Raw genomic sequence first — 16,804 nt, 5'->3', positions numbered from 1 at the left:
AAAATGAATAAGTTCTAGACATCTGTACAACATTGTGCTTTTGGTTAATAATACTGTACTATATACTTAATACTGTATTATATACTTAAAATTTTCTTGAAGGTAGATTTCCTTTTAAGTGTCCTTAGCATAATAAAAAAAAGTGGGTTTTTTTGTGTTTTTTTTTTAATAAAGCCTTCCTTATTACTCTATTGCATCACCTCTTGATTTCATTCTTTGCAATTCTCAGTATCAAAAATTATTTTATTCACTTGAATACCTATAAGAATACAAATTCAGTGGAGACAGAGCATGAGATATTTTGGTTCTCTTTTTCCCAGAATCTAACTTATGGACCAGCACATGATGGATGCATATTAAGTATTTACTGAAAGAAGAAATGAAAGGATCTTTGGCTCTGGCTATGAAGACCACACATTAGGACTACTCTTTGAGCTGTCCCTGAAGGTATGTCATTATTACTCAGGGACCTTCTCATTTTCCTTCCCATTGGAATTCCACAAGGAAGCAGTCCTGCCTTCAGAAATTGGCCCATTGTGGCTGCTGAGATTCAGAGACTGACGCAACCCACCTAAATACAGTGCCTTGTGTTCAGTGATTTCAAAATAGCCCTTCCACGATTATTAAAGGCCTTCACTCCAACAAGTCACCCCACAAATTAATTTGCTAGTTTTTGATCTTTATTCATGCAAATTGACTCAGTACTGTAAACATATACAAATGAATGCTCAGGCTTCCCCTTGTCTTCTCTGCACACTGAGGCAGCGCTAATAACAAGCTTTGCAGACAGAAACAACTTCAATAAAGAACATGGTTAAGACTGCACTTTCAAACTGACCAATTTTCTTTTTCAAAAGGAATCTCAACGCTTGTTTAAAAACGTGATGTTATAATTCCCTGCCTACCTTTTCCCCCCAGAAAGACAGAATTTGACATGATATTTCAACAACAAGAAGTTCTGGAATAATCAGACCATAGCACTGATCAGCATGAGGAGACATGGGGTACAGTCAAGTTGTTTAGTGTCAGCTACTGCAAAATGTGAAACTCACACAGGGAAAGTGGAAGTGGAATCACTTTTTCATTGCTCTCTTTGTTTCCTCCTCTGGGATCCCAGTGGAAGGCAAACTAGGGACAAAGGCAGAAGGGCAAACACTTTTTCATGGTCACTAAATTATAGAACACATTTTTCACAAAAACAGTATGTACACATAGCATTGTGCACGTCTAAAAGAGTTTTCCATTGCGTCATCTCAATAAATTCTCATCATCTTCATACCAAATGTCACCTAGCTCCACATCAGGACAAAGTGTCATTTTTTATCTTGTAGTTTATTTAAAGTACAGAAAAAGATCATGGGGAAGTCTCCTGAATTTTAGGAAAAAAAGATGTAAGTTAAAAAATGGAGCAGTGGTGGAGAGCATTTTGAATTTAGTTTTAATCTTTAATCAAGAGTTTGATAGACAGGAAAGATTCAAGTAACATATATAAAATGAATGATTAATTCACGAATATGATCATTTCACTTTGTAGAGAAGGAAACTGAAGCTCAGAGAAATGTAGATAGATAGCTGTCATCTTATTATATTTACACTGTTGCTCAGCACCCTGTCAGATAGGCAAATGGAAACACAATTTATGATTGAGGAAAATGAGTTTCAGGGAAATTTTTAGGGTTAAATAATGTAGTGTATACTTGTTGAACTTACAAGGCATATAGTAAATCATGCTTCATATGATTTCACATTATCTTCATTGTTTTCAAATTCCTTCTTTTCCCCAATTGAAAGAAGAAGAAGAAAAAACAAAAAAACAAACAAACTAAAAAACCTCTCTGCCTCCTCCATTTTCAGTCTGTTATAAATTCCAGTAAAATAATCGTAGGCAGATGCTCATGTTTGATGTGGTTTGTTTTTGATAAGTTAGTTTTGGTAAAGATCTAAACATCACTTCCATGGAGGTTCTAGATTGTCTTTGAAATTTGCATTTTACTTCATAGAACTGTATGGTTTTAAAAATACAAAACATTTTCTAAATCAGACAGTGATCTCTTTTTACTAGTAATCATAAACTTTTAAATGTCTAAAGACTAACCTTACAAAGAAAACACTGCAGCAGGTATGCATGTGTTTAATTACTTTTGTCAAATATCAAACTGGGCTTGGAGGGCCACTGTCATTTCATACCCATGACACTTAAAATCAGAGTAGAAAGGACTACCCCTTAAAAGAAAACTGTGGAAATACCAATTTTTTTAAAAAAATTTCCAGCCTCAGATTTTATTTCTGAAGTAGATCTTTTTTTTTTTTTCCCCATCAGATTGTTTTTTCCCACATAAAAGTAAAATATTTATACTGGCCAATATGGTAGCCACATGTGGCTGTTGAGCAATTGAATTGTGGCCAACGCAAATTGAGATGTGTTGTGACAATAAAATACACACTAGATTCCAAAGACTTAGTACAAAAAGAGTTCATTAATAATTTTTAATATTGATTATACTCGTATGTTGAAATATAGAAATTTTAGTGTATTGGGTTAAATATTATTAAAAACAGTTTAACCTGTTCTTAGTATTTATACGCAGGCACTAAGAATCTTAGAAATTCATGTGCAGCTCATATGGACAGTGCTGGTTTAAACATTTTAGAAATGTATTTCAAAATGCATTTCTAAGGAAACGGAAAAGGTGTAACTCTTTGTCCTTACCATATACCAAAACCCTCTTTGCCTGAAACACGTTAAATATTAATCTTCACTTTGCACTTAGAAACTTATTCTGCAGTGTCTGCAAGTTATCTTCGATACACCATTTATTTCAATAATTGTGGAGAAAAAAATGCTCATAAAAGTGCCATTTTTCTCTTTTCATAGAATTCTAGTAGAGATAAAGATAATGTGAAAAGTCTTCTAAATTTTATAAATAATTAGGATAAAAGAAGATGGAGCACATGTAGGTGAGGGAGAGGAACTTTGTACTTGAAGAATTTTTGAGGCTCATTCCCATATTTTTTCATAATTCTGTGAGCTATTTGATTTAAGGAAAGGCTCACAGATATAATACTCAAAAATGAAAAATTACATCTATAATATGGCTTATATAGGGGAGAGGGAAAAGGGGAGTGCAAAGTAATGCATGTTGTGTTAAAAAAAAGTAATTTCCATTCATTTATTTTAGCTTTTACTTCCATTGCCTTTGGAGTCAAGTTCATAACATGCTCTTTGAACCCAAGGTCCATAAGTTTAGTACCTATGTTTTCTTCTATGCAGTTTATTGTGTCAGGTCTTATGCTATATGAAACTTAAAAGCTTCTGCACAGCAAAAGAAACCATTGACAAAATAAAGAGGCCACCAACTGAATGGGAGAAGATTTTTGCAAACAGTGCCTCCGATAAGGGGCTAGTATCCAGAATATACAAGGAACTCATGCAACTCAACAACAAAAAAACAAACAACCCAATTGAAAAATGGGCAGAGGACTTGAAGAGACATTTCTCCAAAGAGGACATACAAATGGCAAATAGACATATGAAAAAATGCTCAACATCACTAATCATCAGAGAAATGCAAATCAAAACCACAATGAGATATCACCTCACCCCAGTCAGAATGGCTATCATCAACAAGACAAACAGTAACAAGTGTTGGAGAGGCTGTTTAGAAAAAGGAACCCTTGTACACTGTTGGTGGGAATGCAGACTGGTGCAGCCGTTATGGAAGGCGGTGTGGAGGTTCCTAAAAAAATTACGAATAGAATTGCCATATGACCCAGCAATCCCTCTCCTGGGTATCTACCCAAAAAATCTGAAAACATTTAGAGATAAAGACACGTGTGCTCCAATGTTCATTGCAGCTTTGTTTACGGTAGCCAAGACATGGAAACAACCAAAATGTCCTTCGATAGATGAATGGATAAAGAAGTTGTGGTATATATACACAATGGAATACTATTCGGCGGTAAGAAAAGATGATATAGGAACATTTGTGACAACATGGATGGATCTTGAGAGAGTAATGCTGAGCGAAACAAGTCAGACAGAAAAAGCGGAGAACCATGTGATTTCACTGATATGTGGTATATAAAACAAAAACAACAAAAGAACAAGACAAACAAATGAGAAACAGAAACTCATAGACACAGACAATAGTTTAGTGGTTGCCAGAGGGTAAGGGGGGTGGGGGGTGGGGGGTGGGAGATGAGGGTAAGGGGGATCGAATATATGGTGATGGAAGGAAAACTGACTCTGGGTGATGAACACACAATGGGATTTATAGATGATGTAATACAGAATTGTACACCTGAAATCTATGTAATTTTACTAACAATTGTCACCCCAATAAATTTAATTAAAAAAAAAATAAAATAAATGTCAACACCAAAAAAAAAAAAAAAAAAAGTAATTTCATGTCATCACTGTGGGTGGATTGATAAATTATAAGTAATTTCTATTTACCCTTATTATTTATATTTATAAATAAATGTAGGTTTATTTTTCACATTTTCTGCAATCAAGATATATTAACTTTATCCTAAAGTATTTCCTTTAATACAATGCAAAGTATTTCCTTTACTAATTGTCCACAAAGCTTTTAGTACTAGTCAGCAACCAGTAGGGGAACTTGCAGTGATTTCATTCTAAGAGCCCAGATCTTCAAGGGAATAAAGTTTCCCAGTGAATCTCACCAAGGTAAATCACTACTAAAATTTTCTCTGTAATTACATGCACGGTTCAGTGTCTGCAGCAGAGACTGTAGGAGCCTGAGGCTGTGTCCACACAGTCTGGTTCCCAGGTAATTTTTCAGCTGTTTCTGTATTTTCCTGTGTATAAACCTCATGTAGATCCTGAGGGTCAACTCCCCTGGGGAAACTAAACCTGCAACTTTGTGAATTGGACTTGGATGCTTTAGGATATTTTCCCTACATAACACCAAACATTATCCTTTTAACTTGAAATGCAAAAAGTGGTTCAGGTAAATTTCAGCAAAAACAGACTTCAGAAGGGTTAAGAATAGCTTTTGTCACTCCTTAAGCAAGATAAAATGGATCTTTATACTTCTTTTGGCAAAAAAGATTCGAGGCAAAATAAAAATTTTTTTTAAAAAAAATCTTCAAAAACAGAATAAAAGGAAATGTGGTGCTTTCTATGGGAGATATGGGAAGGAATTTTTATCTAAATGGATACAATACATTTCAAATAGAAAAATATAGATTTCCCAGAGCATTTGTGCAAGAAAATTGAAAGAGTAAATGAGGAGTCAAAGTCATCACAAATAAGAAGGAGGCATTTCACTTGAAAAATGTTAATAGAAGTAAAACTTATGGAATATATCAGAAATTGGCCTGCAGACTGACAAGCAGAATTGGAAAAATATAGGCAGATGCCTGCTAAGGTTCCAAACATTGAAAGCACTGGAAAAAGCTCCTATCAGGGAACTTAGACGATTTTCAGCGAAGTGAAAATGAAAGCTTCTGAGAGGTACTTACAATGAAAAATATCTCTTAAATATTGTCACAGCAGAGAATTATTTTATCAATGTAGAGTTTGGACTGTTGGCTTCATAGCCTTCTAGCCTTAAGGTTCTGTGAGTTTATCTCTCGCTTCTATCTTGGATTAGAATTAGTTTAGATTATTCGCTAACCAACTAACCTACCTCTCTTTTTAGTCATTCAACAGATGTTTGTAAAGCGTCGACTATGTGTCAGTTCTTACACTGGCCCTAAGCAGTAGTGATGAACAGAATACATTTTGTCTTTCCTTGCAGATCTTGTAAGGAAAACAATATATACATAAGCCTCCCATAATTACTTGTTAGTAATTACGGGTCTGATGATAGGAAGGAGAATTGTATGATGCATGTGGTCAAGTGCTGAGTAGGGAGACCTCCCTGAGACAGTGGACATGGAATTCAGGTCGGAGGGATGATCCGGAAGATGTGGGCTTGTAGGATGCTCCAGGCTGACAAAGCAGCACAGGAACCAGGAAGGAATGGGGATGTTGTCAGGATTTAAAGAAATGCACATGAAAAGAAAGAAGACAGAAAGGGAGGGGAGGGACAAGGAGATGGAGACAGAGGTGAGACCAAACCATCGTTAAAGATTATACATTTTATGCTGCATACAATGAAGTCAGAATGATTAAACATGTTTCTGACAAACAGAGGATAAGGAGGTTTACTATGTAATAACGACAGTTACTGAGCGTTTACTAAGTGATTTTACATGTATCTCATTTAATGAGTTGATTCATTAAGCCCGAAGAGAATAAATTGTGATTTAATATCTTTGGGGTAAACAACTTGAATACTTAGTCCTACAAAACTGAAGAATGCGTAGTGTTTCTTCCTTCCTCTTGGCCGTTCACGAGGTTTACTGCCCTAGTAAAATTCTGAGAAGTTTATGTAAATACTTTGACTTTGTTTGTCCAATGTCTGCCAAGTATCCCGTGGATTTTACATTTTGAGAAACATTCTTTCTTAAGTGATGAGCTAAAGAATTTGTAAGAAATCTGAAAAACATCTGCCAAAAACGTTAGGTAGAATGTCATTGGACTTTGACAATGTTGAAAGGAGGGACTTTGGATGAAAATGATTAGAACTAGTAAAAATATAGTATTACAAGCAACATGAATCCTTAAAAATACAACTAAAATGTCATAACTCTGCAATCCAAGGTTTTAGAAGTACCATCATTCCTTAACCATAAACATCAGATTAAGAAGTGTTAAAACTCTGGGCTCCACATGATGTATCTTGGATGACAGCTCGCCTATCCAGGTAATCTCACAAGTAGTTGGGGCTCATCTTTGGAAGTAAGAATCTATTTCCAATCCCTCTTGAAACATGGCAGGGGACTGATGAATCCGATGCCCGAAGCCACTTGACATGGGCAGAGAAATAACTCCTGCCATTGTTCTGGCCACAGGCCCTCAGAAACTTTATAGTTCCAGGAGTCTTGAGAACAAATCTTCCCCAGTCTGCCAAAATGTGTCTCACTGTTTGAAAATCTGCAAGCACACATGGCTGCTAGCCTCATTTTCATGTTGGACCCCTTTGAGGAGGGAAATTCATTGTCCCTCAAGGAATCCACAAGAGCACTAACACACTGTGGTTCCTTGGGCTCCTGGCACACCCCGGATTCTCATGAGGGATCACCTTAAACTATATTGTGGAGGGATTTGTGATTAAATGAATGAGAACTAGAGTTTGACAACAGTAAATCAGCAAATAATCACAGGCATGGAAGAATATATGAGTGCAATTTCCCAATGCCTCATATATCTGTATTCGCCTTGGCAGGCTTCGACACTCCCTGAATCGAGCTAGAAGTCATCTTTTATACCTGAGACACAAGAACAAGAATATTCCCTTTTGTTTATTCTTGTACCCACTTATGCCGCTGTACCCACAACTTTCCACTTCCGATGCTTCTGATACCCTTTAGAGCCCCAAATATATAACTTGTGTAAGGCTGTAGTCTGAAAATTTGCCCAATTTTTAATACTAAGATAATATTCGGTGGACACCATAAACCATCATGTAATATTTTTGATATACATATATTTATTTTGAAAGATTTATTCTTTAGACAAACTAATTACATTTTATGCAAATTTAAGACACAGTTATATGTGAAGAATGCCATGGCGGTAGGGATCGTTTCTACAGTGGCATCATTTCAATTTTCCATAACCATGTTTAATTATTATATTTTGTTTAACCATGATAAAAAAAAAAAAAGTTTTAAGACGTGTTAAAACATCAGAGCAATGGACTGGTTCACTGATAATATGCAGTTGCTATTACTTATAGATGCACATTTGATAAACTCATAGATACTCTCATGTCTCATTAACCCTACTCGAATAAATGGAAGTTAAACAGATTCTAAATGAAGGCCATGCATCGCCTTAGAAGTTGTTTCAGAATATCACCCAGGTATTTTTGTTTTCTCACTTCTGTATTGATCAATGGGAAAGGAAGACTCCGTACCTCACTGACATGTCCTCTTACCGTCAGTGTGGTTAGACAGGTTAATGAGAAAAATCACAGACCATAGTCTTAGTTATGGTAGGTTTTTTAATAAGCTTGCTGCTGTCCTTCAAAAATTCCCTCAAATGCATTTATTCTTCCTATCAAGGGATATTCTTTGAAGGTTTTAAACACTTCTTTGCAGTTTCTTGATATACTTTTTCCTTTGCAACACCACTTAAAAAAAAAAAGTATTTCTTTCTATAGACCTCCAAAACAATTGATTATTTTAAGACAAACAGTCACCATAAACATTTTGAAAGTTGGATTATAAATATAATTTAAGTTTAGGCAATTTGGCCGAGGCCTTTACAGCCTGGAAACACTCTGGGTTTTGTTTTAGTTTGGTTTTTGTTTTCATTGTTGTCTCTTTATTTCAGCTGCAATACTTAATTTTTGTCATACATAATTTCAAATTTTGTTTAAATGTATACAAATGTAATTCTATAAATTATTTATCCTTCAAAATTGTTTTGAGTGTAGACGATGTGCACTGAAGATGCTACAGATACGAGACAGACATATGCATAATAAAAACAGGAGACATAATCCTTACTTTGAAAAGAAGAGGACTAGGAATAGGCTACAAAATAATGTGTGGTTTAGAAAATATACGAATCTTAATACAGAGAAATTATTTCTTGAATTGTTGCTCAGGAAAGCTCTCATGGGGGAAGGCATTTGAATTTGGTGGTAAAAAAGGGTAGTTTGTGCGTATGAAGGGAGAGGTGATATATTTCAGGTGAAGGGATAGTACTAATAAAGGTAGGAAGCATGGAAAATATGGAAAATCAAGCAATTTGTGTTAGGTGAGTTAGATGCCTTGAGGCATGAGATCCTTGCAGGGCAGCAGAGGGATGGGTGACAAGAAAGCCTGAGATTCTGAAAAATGTAATGGCAGTCTGGATAAACCGTCAGTGGTCTTTATAGACATGCAAGTAATCTGAGGACAGCATGGAAGAAAGAGACATGGAAAGCCAGAGACACTGAAGATGACCAAAGGCTAATTTGGGCCTATTCTAAAAGTTAAAGAATAGAGATAATGGGAGACTGGAATAGGAAATTAGAAAGAGAAGTAGAGAAGCCATTCTACCTATAGAGCTATAGGTTTGTCAATTGCCTCCCTTCTCCCTTTTATAACATACATTCAAAAATGAAGCTGAGGATCAGAACCTGAGCCACAGGAATAAATATATTCTGTTTAATGCAAATGATGAAGTTGGAAAAAGTAGTTTTGACTAGAAGTAGTTTGAACGTTAGAGTCTAGTTTGAACGTTAGACGTAAAGTTATCTGTGGGGTTTTATTCATGAGTATCTTTTTATTAGGCATCTGAAAACCAGAGGCTAGAGCACTTGGTGGAAAAATAATAAATATTTAGCTATAGGCGTCATTTGATCATGTAAGAGAGTTAAACCTACAAGACTGAATATGAAATATAAGGAGAGAAGCCGCATGGTGCATCTAATGTTACGTGGATAAATCCGGGAAACGGAATAGGTTTCTAGTTTCAGCTTCTACATGTAAAGAACTTAGAGTTGTCATTCCTATCCTTGCAGCAAGAAAAACATGGACATATTGAACATCAGCCACTTCTGCACCAATCAGAGAACTGATCTTGGAGGACAAACTACCAAACCCAAACCTAGAGAAACAGGAGGAACAAGGGAGATACACTGGAGATCTACTTACCAATAGGTGGAAGCCATTGGAGCATAGACTGGTAGGTGCAACTGAACGATAGTTTTTGACAAATCACTGCAGGCCGAATGTGAACTAGCTTGAGAGTGAGAAAACCTTAAGGTCATCGTCAGGGTTTTCCACACTTTTATAGCCTTTGTCTCCCGGAAGCCCACCCGCGTCTGACAGTGAAGGTCCAAGAAGGATACCTCGGTGACTCTCTGATGATGGGGAGGTAGGCAAGTGGAGGGTGGGGAGTGGAAAAGGCATCACTGAGAAATATGTTCAGACTCTTCTTCATATCAAAGGCCTACTGTCGGGAAGGGGAAGAGGGATGTGGGGGAACTTTGCCACAGCCTGATCAAAACTAGAAGAGAAAGGGCTTTAGTTTCCACTCCAGCCACTGCTGTTCATCTTGTAGAGTGTATGAGGGAAAAGGAAACACAGTCAGTAGGAGTAAGGAGGTAAAAAATAATAATAAATAAAAGAAGGAGAAGGAGAAGAAGGAGATCGGGGATGCTGCAGCCAGGAAAGGGAGTAAAAGTCAGGAGGAAAAAACAAACAAACAAACAAAATCCTTTACTAATGATGTAGAAACACTTAAGGTCACAACCTTGAGACATAGGTCCACTAAATGACAGGTCTTTAATTGGACAATTATAGAATTGTCCATCCCAGCACCGTAAAACTACAACAACAGAGACCCAGTATATTAATAGTGGATTACAGATGAAGGAGCTGCAAAAAACAAACAAACGAAAAAAACCAAATATATATGTGTATATGTATATATATACTTTCTCTAAGGAGAAATACAAAGGGAAGCCCAGAATAAAGAGGAGTAACAAACAAACAAGCACCAAGTCCTTAGAGAAAGTTGAAGGCTCTGGCACCTATAGTTACAAAAAACATTATCCTCATCCCAACTCTTAGCCAGATGAACATAAAAATACTAAAGATCTCTATACCTTAGTTCCAGTTACTTGATACACCATCGCAGTTTTCAACAAAAGTACTCAAAGACAGGCTAAAGGCAAGAGAAAATAAAATCAGAACAGACAAAGCAGTTATCAGACCAAGCTCAGAAATGACACCGATTTTGGAGTTGTCAGATAAGGATTTTAAACTATCCGTTTAAAATATTAAGGGCTCTCATGAATTCAGTGAACTCTTAAAACTCAACAGTGAGAAAACAAACACCCAATTTTTAAAATTGGAAAGCTCAGAAGAGACATCATACCAAAGCAAATAAAAAGATGGCACATAAGCATATGGAAGATGCTCAGTATCATATTTCATTAGAGAAATGCAAATTAAAAATAATGATGTATCACTACATACTTACTCAAATGACTTTTTTTTTTAATAGCGGTAACAATTAATTGCTGAGGATATGAGCAACAGGAACTCCTATTTACTTCAAGTGCAAACACAAAATGGCACAGTAACTTTGGGACACAGTGTGGCAGTTTCCTGCAAAACTAAGCATGGTGTTCGATATAATCAAGCAATCACACCCATAGGTCTTTCTTCATCTTATTTCATAAGTTATGTCCACACAAAATCTGCCTGTGATTGTTTATGGCAGCTTTCTACCTAATCACCAAAAATATGGAAGCAATAAGATGTATTTTCATAGGTAAATGGATAAACAACCTTCGGTGCATCCATGCAACGGAACAGTATTCAGTGATAAAAAGAAATGAGCTTCAAGCCACATGGATACATGGGTAATCTTAATTGCATACTATCATTGTGAAACAAATCCGTCAGAAAAGGCTACATACTGTAAAATTCCATTTTTGCATATTCAAGAAAAAATGACACTTTAGATATAATAAACAAATCACTGAATGCAAGGGATTTGAGGAAGGTATTGAATTTGTGATGCTCAGGAGATTGTTAGGGTGGTGAATTAATTTTATGATACTGTAGAGGTGAAAGCATGACACTTTTTTAAATCAAAATCCAAAGAACTTGATAGCACAAAGTTTGATCCTTGATGTATGCAAATTTGAAAAATCATTTAAGAGGTCAGAGGACTTCAAGTTTATACTACTAGGTACAAACTAACAAAATCTGAAAAAAAGCATGATCTTTATTTAATAATAATGTACCAATGTTGATTCATTTATTATGACAAATATACCATACTATTTGTTAATCCCAGGAGAAACTGAGTGTCAGGTATATGGGAACTCCGTCTACTGTCTTCTTACTTTTCCTCTAAATTTAAAACTATTGTAAAAGAGAGAGAGAGAGAGAGATTGAGATTGAGTAGGAGAGTTCATAAAATTAGAAAAAGTTTCCTAGGAAGTCTTTTGACACTAGATACAGAGGAGAAACATTAAAAGTAGAAAGAAAAAAAAAAGGTAAGCAGCTGTGTCAAATAGTGCAGAAAAATTAACTTGCCATGGGCAAAATTATTGATAAAAATTTACAGTAAATAGAAAAACTCTTGCTACTATGAAACTCTTCTGTCTGGCTGTAGAGTAGGTCTGTTTTCCTAGTGAGCACACCACCAAGTGAAAGATGTTTAAATAAATTAATCACAAATCTCCCTATTCCTTCAGCCTATATGTTGCTTTTAACTATTTTCAACACACTGAATTATTGATTTCTTGAAACCCAGGAGAGGTTGGTTTCTGTGAATCTGAATGGGAGTCTGACAGCAGAGCCAGTCTCCCCGCGACGGGGGAAGCGGAAACACAGCACACAGCCTGTGTCTTCCAGCTGGCAGAATGCGAAGGAACAGAGGGGGAGAAAGGCTGGCAGTGGACATAGGGAGCCCTGCCAAGTCTGTGGTTGCACAGTTGAAAACTCCATGTGCTTCCCGTCACATAGCAATATTTTCACACCTCGTGTGCCATTAATTAAGCTCTCTTTATCCTCCTGAATTCATGAAAGAGACCCACATCCCTGAATGTTGAGATCCATTTGTAATGGGGGCAAGCGTGAGATAGATTCAATATTGGATGGCTTTCCCTTATCCATTTTCGTGCAGTAGAGCTGAGGGAGCTTTGAAGCACCATATATATTTGCTATAGCAATTGATCTTTTCACAGAGCTGAACCTTTGGGGAGTAATCATTCAGACCATCTGTCTGAGACTGGGTCATAAATTGCATATTTTTTTCCATAGAATTTTATTCGGTAGCATTAGTATGCATTGAGTAGTTATTAGCAGACTGTGACTTGAATAAATGAGTTCTACGAGATGTCCACAGCACTGTGGAATTTCAAAAATTATAGCACGAATAGACGTACATAGAATAGTTTAATTTACGTCCAATCTGGTCACGGTCTGTAGTCCTCATTTAAGTTAGTTGCCTAGTCAAAGGAATTATGAATAACAAGGAGGTTTGGTTTTTAATATTGTTTGCTTCATTATTTATTGTTCTTTCTAAAATAAGTATTTTCTTTTCGATTTTATTTTACCTTTTTTGTTTTAGAATAATTATTGATTCATGGTAAGTAGTGAGAAAATGTACAAGAGGTCTCAGGCACCATTTACCCAGTGGAAACAATTCTTAATACTATATATAGTTTAATATCAAAACTAGGAAATTAATATTAGCACAGTTCAGGAAGCCTATTCAGATTTTACTATTTGTGTGTGTGTGTGTGTGTGTGTGTGTGTGTTTGTGTGTGTGTGTGTGTGGAGAGAGAGACTTGGTGTGTTCCTATTTCTAGACAATTCCATTGCATGTGTTGATTCCTGTAACAACCAGCACATTCCATATACAGCACGATTCCATCACCACCAGGCTCCTTTGTGCCACCTGTTATAGGCACACCCACCCTTTCCCTATCTGTAACACTTGGCAACCACTATTTTATTATTTCAAGAATGTTATATAAATAGAATCCTACACTATGGAACCTCATGAGATTGGATTTTCTTACTGAGTATAATTCCCTTGAGATTACTTGTATAAATAAAGTAAGAAATCTCAACTGATTATTAGAATCCCTTAGGTCACTTTAAAATTACAGATTTCTGAGCCCTGACAGCACAGATTTTTGGAGATGAAGAATGTACCTCCAGCTTCCACTGGCTAAGGATGCTCATGCGGTGTCTGTCAGAAGACTGGTTTCTTAAAGTAAGGCAGGAAACGGGAAGTCTCCTGAGAAGATAATCTCTCAGTCTCTCCTCCCTAGATATCTATGTAAGGGAGCAAAATATAAGAGCTAAGATCTTAAAGACAGAAGCAGTCAGTGATCACGGCCAATGACAAACTCTCTGGGGTCAAAACAGAAAGGCAATGAATGTAAATCACAGTAAGACGATAACTGAGGAACTGGACAGTGTTACATGGTCTTGCTCTTGATCGGGTTCTCCCAGCTCCCAGTAGTACTTTATCTCGTCTCTTCTTCCTCTGTATTTTCAGGTGAGTGCCTAGAGAAAGGCCAGTGGTCAGAAGGCTTCAAATTGACTGGTCTCTTATGGAAAGCATAGGTGACAAATGTATTTATTGATTCTAAGTCTACACTAGAAATCTGATCTACTCGATAGCAATCAATTTTCATTATTCCCCAAAATGAGAAAGAATAGGGATCATGGGATGAAGGCATATATTTTTTTAAAGATTAGCCTATACTGTATGTAATAATTCCTTTGAGATCCACAGAGACAATGAGATATAAGAATTATTTTTTTCCTTCAGGTGAGTCTCTCTTTAAGAAGAAACAAAGGAAGGGAAGCCTATTCATGTCTAAAATATTTGCTCATTACCAAGTGGCACCCTATATGCATATTCGTTAGAGAATACACTTCATGAGGCAGGAACAATATCAGTTTTATAATGCAAATGCATCCCAGAAATTAGCATGGTGCCTGACCCATGATAGGTGTTAATAACATGCAAATAAATAACACTCTGAGTTAGTAATTATCTCCATTTTATGACAGAGGGACAAAAGATTAATATATTAAAACAAAATGGCCAATGTCACATAGTTTCTAGACATGAACTAAAAGTAGTACAGAAAGATTTAGAGCTCTGTTTGGGCATCCTCACAAACTGAATAGTAATCGTTTATCTGAGTGGTTTTCTGAGTCCATCCAGACTGACTTAAAATCCATAAAGAGCAAGCAGACTGTTTGGAAATGCTGTTGTTACTATTATTAGAGAAGACACCAAATTCCAGATGTGCGATTTTTTAGAAAAATAGTGGAACAGGCTTTTGAGAACATGGCTCTGTGCGTGGCTTACTATAAAATTGTGAGTTATTTGATGGCAAAAAAAAAACAAACAAAAAAAACAAACGTATCTGTCTCGGTGTCCTTGCTGACTAATACACGGGCTGGCACACAGTAGGTTGCATGTAAGAGTGCTGTCCTAATTTGAATTGTTCTAAGCAAAACCAAACATAAGAACCTGATGGGAATGTCTTTCAACATTGAATCAAAGTTTCTTTGTAGGGGAGACACTATTTCTGTTGTTGCTCTATTGGTTGTTTTTGCTTTTTATGTGACATGATCAGAAGAGATGAGTTCTTTCATCTATCTTTCTCCCTCATACTTGGACTTTATCCTGAGATGTAGCCTTTAAGATCTTTCCAGACCATTTTTCCATCAGATATATACAAATCGCTGAGTCCGGTATTAGGAACTCAAAACTAAAATCTGTTGGTATGGATGGATACCAATTCATTATCCACCTCCACCCCCAGGATTACAAATTTGACAAGTGGTAGAAATCCAGACTTGAATTCTTGTAGTACTGGTGACAGAAGCAGTCGCCAAATCCCATTTCATGTCTTCCTACACATCAGAGAGATAAAATATTTCATACTCGGGTGGGGCTTTAGGTGTCTGAGCCACTATTGTTATCCAGTGTAGGATTATGACTGTGCGAATTCCCTGACTAAGGGTCAAATACTCATCAACAAATTGAAACATTATTTGGAGTAATTACTCAGTGAAATTATAGATTGTTGTAAGACCATATGTATGTCATGTTAAAGGGAGTGGATTTCCTGTTATGGAGAGGGAAATTAATACACACAAAGAGAATTGTAGCATCAGGTATGCTACAGAGACATCTACTGAACGAATCCCCACAGATATTGTCTCTTAAGTTACACCCAGAAACTACCTGATAAGCGTGATCACGATTGCCATTGCTCTTTATGGGAATATGAGTGCATGATTTTATGAGGCCGCTTCCTTGCATCATTAATTTTAATGCAGCTTTGCATAGGGAGATATTTTTCAGATATTGTATAATGCACAGCAAGGCCTATGAATCCTAAATAATAAAGCTAATGTTATTCCTCATGTAGGAATTAATAAACGATTCTGACTTAAGATTTTAGTTAGTAACTTGGCATCAACCCCCGCCCCCCCCAACACGGGATTTACTATCAACTCCGAAATAATTTTCATAAGACAGAAACCCTGCACAGTTTTTGTCTTTAAAAAGTACTTTTGAGAGCAAGGGCATACTGAAAAGGAATCATTATTTAAGAGATCACAGATGAGTTTTTTATGATTAGCCATTTTGTAGTATATAGGAAAATTCACTCAGATAACACTGAGACATAACTCTTTTCTTTAGTTTACTTTATGTTCTTATTAGTTTGAAAAAGTAAGAAAAGTCCACAACTCATCTTTAATAAATAGTAGTTAAGGGAGGACGAGCTTGTAGAAGTGACATGTGAAAGAAGACCACCAGATTGATCACATAAGATTCTCAAGATAAGGAGGTCAGAGCCTAATCTATGCACCCATAATATATGAGCTTGGTTTGCATTACACAGTGAGCTTGGGTATCGCAATGGATTCATTTGGGTAAATCGGAGTCATATGTTAATATTCTATTATTGCAAGCTGGGGGCTTACGTTTAATTTGATGCTTTGCATTCAGAAAGGAGTGCTGCACATTGGTTTTTGACCACATCTGTCAAGTTCCTAGATGGAAAAATTTGAAAGGTATTGGCTTTATCCCTGAAGAGTTTAGTACAGAGCAAATGCCTCCCTTCCGTTCCTGTTTCTCTAGATTTGAAAATCAAAGGCACATTGGTCTCTACAAAATAATCCTATTTTTTCTACTTTTGCCATTGGAGATTCTCCTTGTTTTCCCAACTCACTT

The 16,804-nt window shown here is 36.3% G+C and overlaps 1 long non-coding RNA gene across 1 annotated transcript in view; it reads left to right on the top strand.

Annotated features, from left to right (window-relative positions):
* The first annotated feature begins 319 nt into the window (after positions 1-319).
* Positions 320-16,804, top strand: part of LOC148757600 (uncharacterized) — an 88,885-nt gene continuing 72,400 nt past the window's right edge. The window contains exons 1-2 of the long non-coding RNA XR_016022232.1: positions 320-447; positions 9,588-9,751. This is a non-coding gene — a long non-coding RNA (uncharacterized LOC148757600). The remainder of the gene's footprint in view (positions 448-9,587; positions 9,752-16,804) is intronic.

Source organism: Rhinolophus sinicus, chromosome 8 (assembly GCF_057876585.1).
Source record: "Rhinolophus sinicus isolate RSI-liver-muscle chromosome 8, RSI-T2T, whole genome shotgun sequence".
In the NCBI taxonomy this organism is placed as follows: domain Eukaryota; kingdom Metazoa; phylum Chordata; class Mammalia; order Chiroptera; family Rhinolophidae; genus Rhinolophus; species Rhinolophus sinicus.
This window is presented reverse-complemented; position numbering and strand designations above follow the sequence as displayed.